This window comes from Neovison vison, chromosome 13, assembly GCF_020171115.1.
Source record: "Neovison vison isolate M4711 chromosome 13, ASM_NN_V1, whole genome shotgun sequence".
NCBI classification, from domain to species: Eukaryota; Metazoa; Chordata; class Mammalia; order Carnivora; family Mustelidae; genus Neogale; species Neogale vison.
This window is the reverse complement of record NC_058103.1, coordinates 117592194-117605873: the sequence shown is the minus strand read 5'-3', so window position 1 is coordinate 117605873 and position 13680 is coordinate 117592194.

The following is a 13680-nucleotide window of genomic DNA, read 5'->3' as shown; positions in this document are numbered from 1 at the left end:
TTTCTCATATCTTTCAGAGACCAATGCTATTTAGGGGTGAAATGGCATGATGTCTATAATTTATTTTAAGATACTCTGGGGGAATAAAGATAAGGCAAAATGTGGCAAAATGTCAACAATTGTTAAATCTAGATGAGGCTATATAAGGTTTCCTATTCTAGTCTCTCTACCTTTCTGTATGTTTGGAAATGTTCCTAAGAAAAGTTTAAAAAAAAAAGGGCCTTGGTGACATGAGCCAGGAGCCCCCCCCACAATGCCCTGTGCTCCTGGCGATCCTGAAAGGCAGCTAGGTCTCTCAAGTAGGTTAAACATCCCTCTCCCCCCAAACCCCCTGCTGGTTCCTTTATGTGGTTTCCCTAGAAATCACTTCTGCACAAATTCCACTGAGTCCTGACTCCACATTGAGAAGCCTTAGAACATTCAGGAGCCAGACAGAGCACTTGAGAGAGACAACTGTAGTCTTCCAAGCAGCCCATCCCTCCCACCCACCAGCTCACTGTCCCTTCTGCTGAGCAGCCCTGGGCTGAGGATTGTGATGCTGGCTGCCATCGCCAGGAGCCACCACCCTCTCCAAGCCTCAGAACACCCTCACCCATTCAGCACAAATGAGGACAAGTCAGTGACGGCCAGGCTGTCTCACTCAAAGGCACAGTGTTACCCCAAAGACTGAGATCCCCATTTAACAGATGGGAAAGCTGAGACCCAGGGCCAGTTGAGACTGGGATTAGAGTCTGCCTCCTATGTTCCGGAGGCAGAACATAGAAGCTGGGGACAGAGGGAGGCAAAAGGGAGCAAAAGCTCCCTGCTCACCCCAGTCTCCCCTCTCCCCAACCCTCTATCTCAGCCCTGGCAGCTCCAATCTAAGACAGTGTGGCCTACACCTCCTTTCCTCTGACTCCTGTTTCTGGAGCTTCCCAGTCAGGAAGTCAGTGGTCATGGTCGCAGTCTCCCAGCCAGGCCCAGCTGACCCACACCAACACTAGCTAGGCCCTCTCCACCGATCGATAATGGAAGAATTATCAGTACCCCAAATAATCAGTCACTAATTGCCAATGCCATGCAACTCCCCAGAGCCAGTTATGTGCGGCCAATGACTGGGCACCCTGGCGCAGCCAGGTGGAGCCTCCAGGAGCAAGGAAGTCCATGTCTGTGGTGAGCACCTCAGCAGAAAAGCCATCCATAACTCGGGGGCTTTTCAAGCAGATGTTCCAGGCCTCGCCCACATCCCCAGGCTCAATAGGCAGGAGGAAGTGGCGCTGGCCACAGGGGCCCTGGGGGCTTCCCCTCATGTCTCTGAGCCCGCCTGGCCCCAGGTGCCTGGACATGGCAGGGACCCAGGATGGAAAAACCTGGTCCCTACCACCAAGGCGTCCTAGAGAGATAAACCACCATAGTTAACAGGCCACCCATACACTAGGCCTTGCACACAGTAGGTGCACAGTCCTGAGGAAAAAGCAGCTACTTCTAGCTGGGGACTTGAAATAACGGCACACGGGCCGAGTATTAAACAGTGGGAGGGAACCATAAGGGCAGAGGCGGAAGAAGGCACCAGGTGGTGGGGACAGCACGGCCAGACCCCGGAGGAAGAAAAAAGCCACAACAGGTGTGAAAGGGACAGTGAGTGGCATTTGGCTGGCACCTGAGTGCACACAGGGGACCAGAGGGAGATGGCTGGAGTGAAGGCTCCGACCCCATGCAAGGCACTGAGGAGTCCAGTCGCCGGCCTGAAGGCAACAGGGAGGGTTCAAGGGCCACAGCCAGCGTGGCCTTGGGAGACCGTTAAGAACTACTGCGCGCAAGTTCGCTCCTGAGTGCGGGCTGCACACCCCAACAGGGCAGGGGCTGGGGTAGCTCATCTCTGTCCCCAGAGCGGCTAGTACAGCCAGGCCCAGAAGAAGCATCCCAAAAGTGAATCGCTGAATGATCCCAGGACAAGCAGCTGCAGGACTGGGGACTCCTGGACTCGCAGCTATGGAACAGCATGTCCGTATAAAAATAGGTATTTTGAGGGGCACCTGGGGGGCTCAGTCTTTAAGCTTCTGCCTTCAGCTCAGGTCAAGATCCCGAGGTCCTGGGATTGAGCCCTGCATCGGGCTCCCTGCTCGGAGGGACACACCCCCTGCTTGTGTTCCCCTCTCTCACTGTGTCTCTCTCTATCAAATAAATAAAATCTTAAAAACTAAAAATAAAAATGGGTATTTCAGGGCACCTGGGTGGCTCTGTCATTAAGCGTCTGCCTTCAGCTCAGGTCATGATCCCAGGATGTCTCTCTCTGTCACATAAATAAATAAAATCTTAAAAAAAAAAAAGAAAAGAAAAGAAAAGAAAACTTAAAAACAAATAAAAATAAAAATAAGTATTTAGAGTTGAGCCTCGAAAACAGCCTTGTGAGGCAGGCACAGAGGTAATTCTCTCCCGTTTACAAAGAGGGAAGCTGAGGCTCAAAGAGGGCCCAGACGCTGACCTGGCCAAGGTCACATAGCTGGTCAGGGGCAGAGCCCAGTGCCCTCCCCGCCCTCCCCAAAAAGCAGAGCCCTGCTGGCCTAGGCTTCACCAGGAGGTGAAAGCCCCCTCCTCCCTCCTCCCAGTCCCCACCCCCACTCCCACCCGGCCAGCAGAGCAGAGGGTATACATGCTGCCCCACTGAGGGTCACCCAAACCCACCCCAGCTGGGACTGACTGCTTGTCACCATGACAGCCTGTCCCTGTATCTGTAACGAAGACAGGGCTGGGTGGGGAAACTTTAGGACTCCCAAGCTTGATCTAGACAGGCCTTGTCAAAGACAGACCAACTTCTCCCCAATCTCTACCCCCAAGGTTTGGGAAGAAAACCCATGGATCAATTGTCGGGACCAAGGGTCCACCCAGCTTGCTGTGCAACTCTGAGAATGCCTTCCCGGTTTCCTCATCTGTGAAACGGGGCAGGCTCTCTGCCTCCTTTGCAGAACTGCCATGAGGTCTAGAGGAGGGAAGGAGTAGAAAAACTTACAGAAAGCTGTAAAGCAGATTTTGTTCTAGAAAATAGTAATAATAAGGTTTCTCTCTACTTTGGTCTAGATATGGATACTTTGAGAGGCCTCATTTCCCTCTCCCAGCAGAGAACAAAAATGAACCAACATTCCCTGAAGATTCTTGTACACATCAGGCCAGTGCCTGCCTTCCACGTGTCACTTAAAGTACACCCATGACACCCCAACGAGGCAGGGATATCATTCTCCTGTGATACAGATGAGGAAACTGAAGCTCAGAAAAGTGAAAGGACTTGCCCGAGGTCACCCAGCCTGGAAGGGGCTGAGCCAGGACTCAGACCCAGATCCAGATGCTTTCCATGCCCATGGTCTTTTGACCACCCCAGGCTGATTCGAGGGACCCGTTTCCACACCCCCCAAATCTTAGAGCTACAGAACCCACGCTCAGGGCGAGGCTGCGTGTCACACACACATACTCCGCTGAGCCCTGAAGCCCCGACATCAGATGCCCTGTAGCACCCACTGCCTGTGCACCACCAGGGCATCCGAGCCGGGGGGAGTGGGGGGAGCGTGGAGGGCACCTGGCACAGCTGGCCTGGGCCTAATTGGATCAGGCCTGGGCCTGAAGCTGCCTGTCCGGCCGCTCTGGCAGATGGGTGTTGGAAAGGGACCATCTGCCAAGACCCAAGCTTCATGTCCAAACCAACCTGGACACCAAGGCTCCATTCTGGCCTCCTCCCGCCCCGACCCCAACGGCTGGCAGTGCCCACACAGATCCAGAAGGCCAGGATGGGAGCCGCTCCTTCTCCTTCAGCGGCTGGCGTCTCCCCTGATGGGGCCATATGGCCCCATATGCTCCCTGACAGCTGGACTGCAGAAGCCACTGCCTGAGGACGTCCTCTGCAGAGGCCTCGAGGCCCTGGGCATGCCACCCGCCCCTGCCCCGCAGACCAAAGACCCAGCCAGGAAAACCCCAAGCAGGAACACCCTGCCCCCAGCTTGTCCTGTGACCTCATTCAAGCCACCACCCGTCCCCGGTCCTCCAACTCTTCCTCTGTCCAAGAGAAGTGTGATCAGCACTCTACCCCTTCTCTTTGTAGCCCATTTCCACGGTCACAGATTTCCACCCAAACCCACCCCAGGTCTCCGGGGAGACAAACTTATCCATTTTGCAGACCTAGACACAGAGGTGGGAGGGATCAGGGGAACTGCTCAAGCACACCCAGTGGGAGCGCCAGTATTTGTGAGTCTCGGACACCGGCCACCTCCCTCTGCCCAGGTGGTGGGATCCGTGATATTCCCGAGGCCCTGCCCAACTCGGGATGGATGGCGTCCTCCGCCCCACAAGGCTCCTCCCCAGGTGGAATCTCTCCACCCTCCTGGGGTGGAAAACCATCCTGCTGCCCTCACCCCCAGCCTGGATTCCCTTGGCAGCCTCAGGACCTCGTCCCCGCCTCCGGCTCCCCTGGCCAACCCCTCCCACAACCACCAGAGGGAGCTGTTGAAACTGCAGATCTGCTCGCGGGTTCCTCCAGAACTTCCACCCCGCAGCCCCTGAATGTGGAATCAGCCCACACTCTCTCAGCTGGGCACTCCAGACCCTCCTGGGTCTTGTGCCAACCTGCTCCGGGCCGGCTGTGCCCCGGCATGAGCTACTCCCTTGCAAACATGCTCCACCCATGCCTGGTGCTTCCCACTGCCATGCCTTCCCTAACACTGTGCCATCTGCCTGGAAAGCCCTCCCTTGTTCGTGCTCTCCTTTCACTTATGCATTCAGCATATTCACGGGGCTTCTACCAAGTGCCAGAAACATCTGAGCAGGTCAAAACACACCATCCTCCACTCCACCTGAAACAACCCGCTGCCAAACCCTGTCTCACGTCCCTCTGCAGCTGCCCAGCCCACTCGGCCTCATACCCAGGATGGATACCTGTGTCCCTTCCAGAACCCACCCAGGGAGGGACTCAGGCTTGTCACTGGAATCCCCAGGACTCAGCCCAGGCCTCAAATCAAGAGAGGACCCCAAATGTGGAGCAAGCCCCTTACTGGAGAATTCTAGGCAATGAGGAGCAAGGCCAAGCCATGGTTTTCGGGAGCAGATGTGCAAACCCCAGAAACCTGTGGAGGAGACTCTGGTTGGCCAGAGTGGCCCCCAGGACCCCCCAAATGAGGCCTGAGTGACTGTCAGGGGTAAACTTCCTCCCACTCAAATCACCCCAAGGCCCAGCCCACCCAACAACTTATCACAGAATTTGTTAGAATATGACACTTTTCTAATTTAAAACACACCCACAGCAGAGTCAGAGACTGGCTGGAGAGGGAAAGAAGGGGTCCCACTGGTCAGAGGTCTGGGGGGGAGTAGCTCTTCCTAAAGCTGGGGCACCTCGCTGGGATTCACACCCCTGACAGCATAGACCCAGGGCCAAAGAGGTACCCTGCTCCCTCTCTCCCCATGGCTTGAGACCCCGAATGGCAGGCTCAGCCTGCTGGAGTCCTGCGGTGGGAAGGGGGAAGAAAAAGCTGGGCAGAGATTAAAGTGGACCTGGGTGGCAGGGGTGGCACCAAGCAGGCACCAGGCCATGCTCTAGCCACCTCGGGTCAACCAGAGCATCAGTCTACACACAGGAAAGCGGAGAGCTCAGGGAGCCACAAGGGGATGGAGAAGGGGGGAAGAGAGAGAAAACAGAAACAATGGGTAAGAAAGGCCACTGAGTGAGAGCAGGGCTACTGGAACATGAAGCCAGTAAAGAGGGTGAGCAGCCACCACAGAACACAAGAGCACCCCAACCCCAGGAGGAGCTTTGGCCACCGCTGGGCAACAGCTCTCCCTGCCCCAGAGACCTCTAAGGACCAAAGTGGCCCTGGGGAGGAGTCCAGGCTGCCACCAGGTCAACATGGGCGGGAGCGCTCACAAAAGCCTGCCTGGGGCTGAGAGCTGGTCTAGCTTCCTGTTCCTCAGGTGGGCCACCAGTGTAGGAAGTGGTCCCAACAGCCCCCAGAGTCCATTCCCCCCAGTGCACATTGAGATGTCTGTGAGGAAGCCATCTCCCTGAGGTGAGCTCTCTGGGCCAGATGGGGCTCTAGGATGCAGATCTCAGGAGAGTGGGAAGGATTCCAGGACCCACACAAGAGGGCAATGCCAGGACCTAGCCTACAGGGCCAGGCTGGGGGTGGGGAAACCCCTTTTATCCCCAGAACAATACAGACATCCCAGTGGATGGATTACAGGAAGCCGGTTTGCAAACCAGGAAGCGGAACCCAGGTAGACTCCATCCCCAAATCTAAGAAGCAAAACTTAATGAAGCTGGGGACAAGAGGTGCCAGAAGTCAAGCTAGGGAGAACAAGGCTGAGAGTGGCTATGTCCATCTTCTTGCCCATTTGGGGAGGGTGCTGGTCACAGGCAGCAGGGCAGCAGCCCCAGGAGACTCTCCTGAAGCAGGTAGCCAGAGTCCCTCCCCATCTCACCAAGACTAGGGTGAAAGGCTACCTTCCCAGTGGAAAGGGGCTGCCTGGAGCCTGGAGTTCTCCTAGTTCCATCTCTGTCTCAAAACCGCCGTCTGTGAAATAGAGTGGCCTTGCATCCATGGGCCTTGCACTCTCACCAGGTGGCTGACAAGGCTCCAGAAGGATAAGAAAGTGGAAACAAGGTTTAAGCCTGAAGGTTTGTCAAACAAAATATTGCCATCCCCCAGAGAGCCAGGTAGATCCTGCATAACGCATAGGCAGAGAACCAAGATTTCTGACCCCCACGGGCTATTGAGTGCCAGGAGAGAGCACAGGAACAAGGACTGCTGGGGAACCCAGCTGCTCCAACCCAGAAACCAGAGCCCAGAGGACAGATTCAAGGAGCAATCAGGAAAGACTTCCTAGAGGAGGAAAAACCTGCCCTGGCAGCAAGGAGGATTTGTATAGGGGAAGTCCTAACCTCTGACCTTTCCTTGGGCCTCTCTCTGGAGGGGACGTGGTCCCTCCATCTCAGGGGCACCACCTAGGGCTACTTCCCCTCATCCATCCTATCCAGGGGCAGGATTGCCATTTGGGGAGGGGACCTGGGAAGTTCCCTGAGGCTGCCAGCAGTGGGCGGGACAGGAGTGTGGAAGGAGACTCAGAACAGGAGGGGGGTGGGGAGGTGCACAACACAGGCACAGCCCTGACACATGGTAGAGCACACAGAAGCATGGCTCCAAGCAAAACAGGCATGGGGGCGGGGGGATGCACCAGGCCAGAGACCTAGAGGTTCCCCTTTCAATCCCTGGCCTCTTGGGAGCTCCTGGGGGCCAGGTCTAACACGATGCCCCTATCTGGCAGTTCCCTTCTTTCAGCCGCCTGTCCCACGCAGCAGAAGGCGCGGGCACACACATGTACACACAGGCACGTCTCCCCACTCCCCACCTCAAACCCTGTGTCCTCAGCCTGGCTGCAAAGACGACCTTGCGGCCCCAGGGCCTGGAAGCTGTCGCCGCGCGGTCCCACCGGACCCTGGAGGAGTCACAGGAGTCCAGCGCCGGGAGCGGCTCCAGCGCGGCGCCAGGGTTAAGGGACTGGTGTCCCAGAGAGCCGGCGGCTGTGCCGATGGGGTGGTGGAGACGCACCCCTTGGCCTGCCGGGTGGCACAGCCGGCGCCCCCGTCCCATTCCTCCCTCGCGTTCTCTCCTCAGGAAGGCAAGGCCGGAATTCCACCATTAAAACGCCTCCATCTCCTCTCCCCCCACACACAAAGTTGCTCCAAGTCGCCGGGGTTCCGGCGGCAGGCGAGGGTTAGGCGGGGCCGCGCAGCGGGCGGGAGCGCGGTGACGGACCGGGATGCCGAGCGCGCCCCATCCATCTCCGCGCGTGCACGCCCCCCATGGGCGCGCACCCCACCCCCCACCCCCACCCACTGCCCCCGAGGCTCCCGCCCAATCAGAGGCCGCGCACGCGGCGCTGCCGGCGGGCAGACACCCCAGCGCCCCGGCCTGCGCCCCGGCGGCCCCGGCCCAGCCGCAGCGTCCCGGCCTGGCCGCACTCACCGTCCCGGGCGCGCACTTTGCGCGCCGCTCCGCTCCGGGCCCGCATTCCCCGGCTCGGCTCTGCTCCACTCCGGTTCCCGCTCCGGCTCGGGTTCCCGCTCCGCAGGGCTCGGCTCCGAGATGGTGGCAGCGGCAGCGAGCGAGGCAGGGAGGGCGTGTGCGTGTGTGTATGTGTGTGCGCGCGCGGCGTGTGCGTGTGCGCGGGAGGGCCCCGCGCTTCCCTGCGCGCCCCACTCCTGCCTCCTGCTCTCCACGCTGCGATGCCAGCAGAATCCCTAACGCGCGCTCCCACCCACCCGGGCGCTCACACTCGCACACACACGCGCAGCCCCGGGCGCGCACACATCCCCGCCGCCGCACACCCGGCTCCGCACTCCTGGGGCGCTCACAAAGGCCCCCTTGCCCCGGCCCGCCGGAGCCCCCGGAGCGCGGCCCGCGGGGCCTAAGGACTGGCCCTGCGTCCCTTTCTCGGCGGACCCGCCTCAGGTCCCCCGCCGCTTCCAGAGGGGGCCCCTCCGGCTTCCCCGCTCCCCCACCATGTCCGGCCGGGCCGTACTCGCTTCCCGAACCCCGGCCGGGGCGCCCAACTCTGGCTTCGGGCGCTCCCACCCGAAGAAGCCGGCCCCCTCCTCCTCGCCTGCGCCGCCGCCCGTGCCGCGTGTTTTCTCACTCCTTTCTGCCCCCCCCCTTTCCTGTCCCTGCCTCTCCTTTTATCTCTTCTCTTTTCTCCCACCTGCTCCCCGTTCCCTGTCCTTTCTCTCTCCCGCTGTCTCTCCGTCTATCCTGCCGCCGCCCTCTCTCGCGCCCCCTCCTCCCCACCGCCCTGCGCTGCCTCTCACGTTCTCCGCATTACACTGGGCGCCGCCCGCCTCGCCGGGCCCAGGGTTCGAGAGCTCAGCGGGCGGCGAGGGGACCTGCCGCGCCCGGCCCCGCCGCCACCTCTGCTCTCCGCTCGCTCCGCGGCTCCTGCCTCTGGCCTGGCGGGCGGCGACGTCCCGCTCTAGCCTCGGCTGTCGCTGACAGCTCCCATCTCGCCCGGGCTTAAAGGGATAGCGCACCGGGCTCGACCTGCCCCACCCGGGGGCGCCAAGGAGGGCAGCCTCGCCGCGCCGGAACTCTCCCGGGCGGTGGCGCAGCCGGGGCGGTGCGGGCGGCGCCCTGTCAGCCGCGGTTGATCCCGGCCCTCCGGGGCTGGAGGTGAGTCAAGGAGAAGGGCGGTTGGGAGCTGTCCGGACCGTGCCATCCAAGGGGCGCGCAATGCTTGTTGGCGGCTAAGCCTAGGGGCAGGCTGGGGTGTGGGGCACTGCGTGCTGGGCGCCGGAGACTGCGGGGCCAGGAGGAGGGATCAGGGAAACAGCTGTCCGGATCTGAGCCCAGGATGAGGACACCTGTCATGCTGGAGGACAGGGCTCATAGGATGGCCTCCCACTCCTGCTGTGTGACCTTGGGCAAATGCCTGCCTCTCTCTGGGCTTCAGTTTACCCTTCCTTGGAAGGACATTGGCTTACATTATCTCTGGGGCCATGCCGAACTCTGATACGGTGTTAGATCCCATAGGAGAAGGAGTCCCAATCCAGCCCTTAGCACTCAGAATCCCACCCACTCCTTGCCTCTGAGAGCTGGGGGCAAGGGCAGAGGCTGCACTCCTTCCCACCCTACCCTCACCAGCCCTGCTCTGCCTCCTCCCTCATTCTTTGACCTTTCTCTCCACCCTCATCAGGGGAACACGGCAAAGTTGAGAGGTACAAGGACCCACCAGGGACAGCACACTACAGTTTATAGAACTCATTCACATCCAAGATCTCCCTGGAACTTCATGATGCCCCTGAGAAATAAAGTTTAAGTTCACCCCTAAGGCTCCCTGTCAGCTTGATCCTGAACAGGCCTGATGCATAAGCATTTCATCTTCTGTGTACCCCACACCTACTTCCACCCCAGACAGACCCTCACTCTCCAACCTCTGCAGAGGGTTGTTGCCCATTTGTTTACTAAGCATCTATTATGTGTCCCATCCTATGCTAGATACTGGGGACACACAGATGATTTAGACACAGTCCTGCCCTTAAAAACCTGAAAGAACAGGAGATAAGATGGACTTTGGGGGATGGAGGAAGTCCAGGAAAGCTTCTGGAGAAGGTGGCATTGAAGCCAGGTATTGAAGGATGAGCAGGAGTTGGTCAGGCAGAAAGGAACCGAAAGGGCATCCCTTGCCAAGAGAAGAGCATCTGCGAAGACATGGTAGTGGAAAATAGGGAAGGATGGGTGTATTTGAGGAAAGAGAAGCTATAAGAGCCTTAAATTGATTTATTTCAACTTTGTTCTTGGGCAGCAACAGAGCTGCCACTTAGCGAATCCAGGCAGAAGTCCTCCCCATCTCTCGGCCGTCACAGAGGCATGGCTAAGGTCTTCCAGAATCCAGAAGCTTTTGAAAGGAGCCTTCTCTCCTCTCCTAGCAAACCCAGTCCCAATCTCTGCTCCTAGTTCCTGCTGCCAGATGCAGCACAGCCTCCCCCTGCTGACGGGAGCTGGAAATAGGAGAAATCCAGGCTTCGCTGTGGCTGTGATGTGAGTCCAGAGAGAGCCGAACTTTGGCGCCCCCACCCCATCAAGGTGCCCTGCAGAATCCACACTGTGGTCATACCCGGTGCCACTTCCAGCCTCAGTGTCCTCCTCTGTACAATGCGAGTAAAAATATTCAGCCCCCAAGGAGGCTGGTGAAGAATTCGTAAAGAATAATGCACACAGGGTCCCCTGGGTGGTTCAGTGGGTTAAAGCCTCTGCCTTCGGCTCAGGTCATGATCCCAGCGTCCTTGGTCATGGTCTCAGAGTCCTGGGATCAAGCCCTGCATCGGGCTCTCTGCTCTGCAGGAAACCTGCTTCCTCCTCTCTCTGCCTGCCTCTCTGCCTACTTGTGGTCTCTGTCTCTCAAATAAGTAAGTAAAAAAATCTTAAAACAAAACAAAACAAAACAAAAAACAAAGCATAATGCACACAGGGGCACCTGAGTGGCACAGTCCATTGAGCGGTCTGCTCTTGGTTTTGGCTCAGGTCGTGATCTCAGGGGTCATGAGATCGAGCCCTGCATCAGACTCCCTGCTCAGTGAGTTGTCTGTTTAAGACTCTCTCTCCCTCTTCCCCTCCTCCCTGCTCCCACACGCTATCTTTCTAAAATAAATAAATAAATCTCAGAAAGAAAAAAAAAGAGGGGTGCCTGGGTGTCTCAGTTGGTTAACCATCCGACTCTTGGCTTTGGCTCAGGTCATGCTCTCAGGGTTGTAGAACTGAGTCTCACATCAGGCTCTGTGCTCAGTGCAGAGTCTGCTTGAGATTCTCCCTCTTCCTCCTGCTCTCTCTCTCTCTCTCTCTCAAATAAACAAACACAATACTAAAAGAAAAAAAAAAGAGGAAGAAGAATGCACATGAATGACCCAACACAGTAGGTGTTCAGCACATGTCATTTTCTTTCCCCGCACCTGAGCTTGGCTTTATGGCCTATCCCAAAGGCCCTTACTGTCTTCCTATTCCCTCCTTTCCCGACCATTTCTCCTCTGCCTTTGTACCAGACTTCCTGGGGGCCTCAGGGGAGATGAGCTCATGGCTGTTGCCTGCTGTGGCTCAACACACCTCCTGAGGAGTCTTCCCAGGGCCTCCAGGTGGACCCCAGGGAAGCCAAACAGAGACAAACAGCCTTTCCCCGGAGTGCCTGACATCCAAGCAGAGCAACAGTTCCAGTCCGTTTCTCCCACTTTACTGTTCTGGGAGCCATGCAGCCTTTGTGTCTATGCTTGGGAATTTATGCCCCCAACTTAGCTGTGCAACCTCAGATAAGTAGCGCACTGTCTCTGAGCCCCAACTTCCTCCCTAAATTGCCCGAAGGGGCCATAAACGTTACTCACTTATTTTCCTTCTGCAGCTCCAGGCCTCAGCCTTCTATCCAAGAGTTCCACACAGAGGCAGGCAGGTACAGAGGTCTTTTTGGGACCCCCTTGTATCCAGCCCCTGTGCTGGTGGCCGGGAGCTATTGTCACCTCTGGCTCCCAGCAGGCTTTACAGAGAGACGAGGCATGAGTAATGAACAGGCCCACTTAGAGGAATCACTCCCCACTGCCAGACAGCAGCATCTGGAGCCTGGGGGCCAGAGGCTGGGGGTGGGCCAGTGTGGGCAGCTCCAGGAAGGATCTCTTTCCCCAGAAGTTGGGGATTGGCTGCTTCCTGCCACGAGGGCTGGGTCAGTGCCCCTGCAGATGCCCGCCCAGGGCTCCTCTGCTATTTTTAGCTCTCTGTGTAGGCCAGTGGGGGAGACCCTGGCAGAGTCCCAGACCCCATCACGAAGGCAGGTCCAACCTGGAGCCAAGAGACCTACATGGGGTTCCAGGAGGCAGTGGGCATTTCCTGCCTGCCTTCTTAGCCAATCCCGGGCATCCTGGGTCAGGCTGAAAAATAAATAGGGTCACCCAAGATTCAGAGAACGGCCCCACCCAGCCAGGCTGTCTCAATGTGTCTCACATCCCAGGTCCCCACCTCCAGTCTTTCCCCTAGATCCCTACTACTGGGCTGACACAATCCGTCTAGCTCTCAAGTCCTTCCACCCCTGAACAGCCTTCCTCAACTAGCCCCTGCCCTCTCCAATCTCTGGCCTCCTCCTTATTCTTAACGGACTAGGTGGCGGGAGTCTTCATTTACTGGCTCACCCTCGCACCGATCCTGGTGTTATTCCCTTTTCAGAGAAGGAGGAAACCAAGGTTTGGTGTGAAGTTTCAGGATTTTAACTGAGAGCTGTTGTTTTTCGTTCTTTCCACAAACATGGTTTTTGGGGGGGTTTTTGTTTTTTTTTTTTTAATTTTTATTTATTTATTTGACAGACAGAGATCACAAGTAGGCAGAGAGGCAGGCAGAGAGAGGAGGAAGCAGGCTCCCTGCTGAGCAGAGAGCCCGATGCGGGCCTCGATCCCAGGACCCTGAGATTATGACCTGAGCCAAAGGCAGAGGCTTTAACCCACTAAGCCACCCAGGCGCCCGATGATTTTTGTTTTTGTTTTAATTTTTTAAAAGATTTTATTTATTTATTTATTTATTTATTTATTTGAGAGGAAGAGAGCTTAAGCAGGGGAAAGGGCACAGGGAGAGGGAGGAACAGACTCCCCGCTGAGCAGGGAGCTCGACTCAGGGCTTGATCTCAAGACCCGGGGATCATGACCTGAGCTGAAGGCAGACAGTTAACCAACTGAGCCACCCAGGTGCCCCTCTTTCCACAAACATTTATCAAGGGCTTACTCCCCACCTGGCGCTGTGCCGAATGTGGAGAATACATATCAGAGAACTTAGAGTCTAGAGGAAGAAAAAGGATTCAAACCACTGCGCAAAGAGTGGTGGAATTATACCTCGGACAGGGCTATGAAGAGTTATGGGGCTGGTAAGTGGAGGCCAAGGCTGGTCTTGGGAATCAGGAAAAGATAGGATGTGACATTTGACCTAGCTTCAAGAGGTTGGGTAGACATTAATTTGTAGGAGTGGGGCTACAGAGAGAGGAAACAGCACATGCAAAAGCCCTGCAGTGAGAGGAAGGAAACCAAGACCATGTTGTCAGAGCATGAGAAGAGACAACTGATGATGGGGCTGCAGGGGGGATGGGGCCGGGACCACGGGTTCCAGAAGGCCCTGTCAGAAGTTGAGAGTTTAGCCTCATGGCTCATGGCTCGGC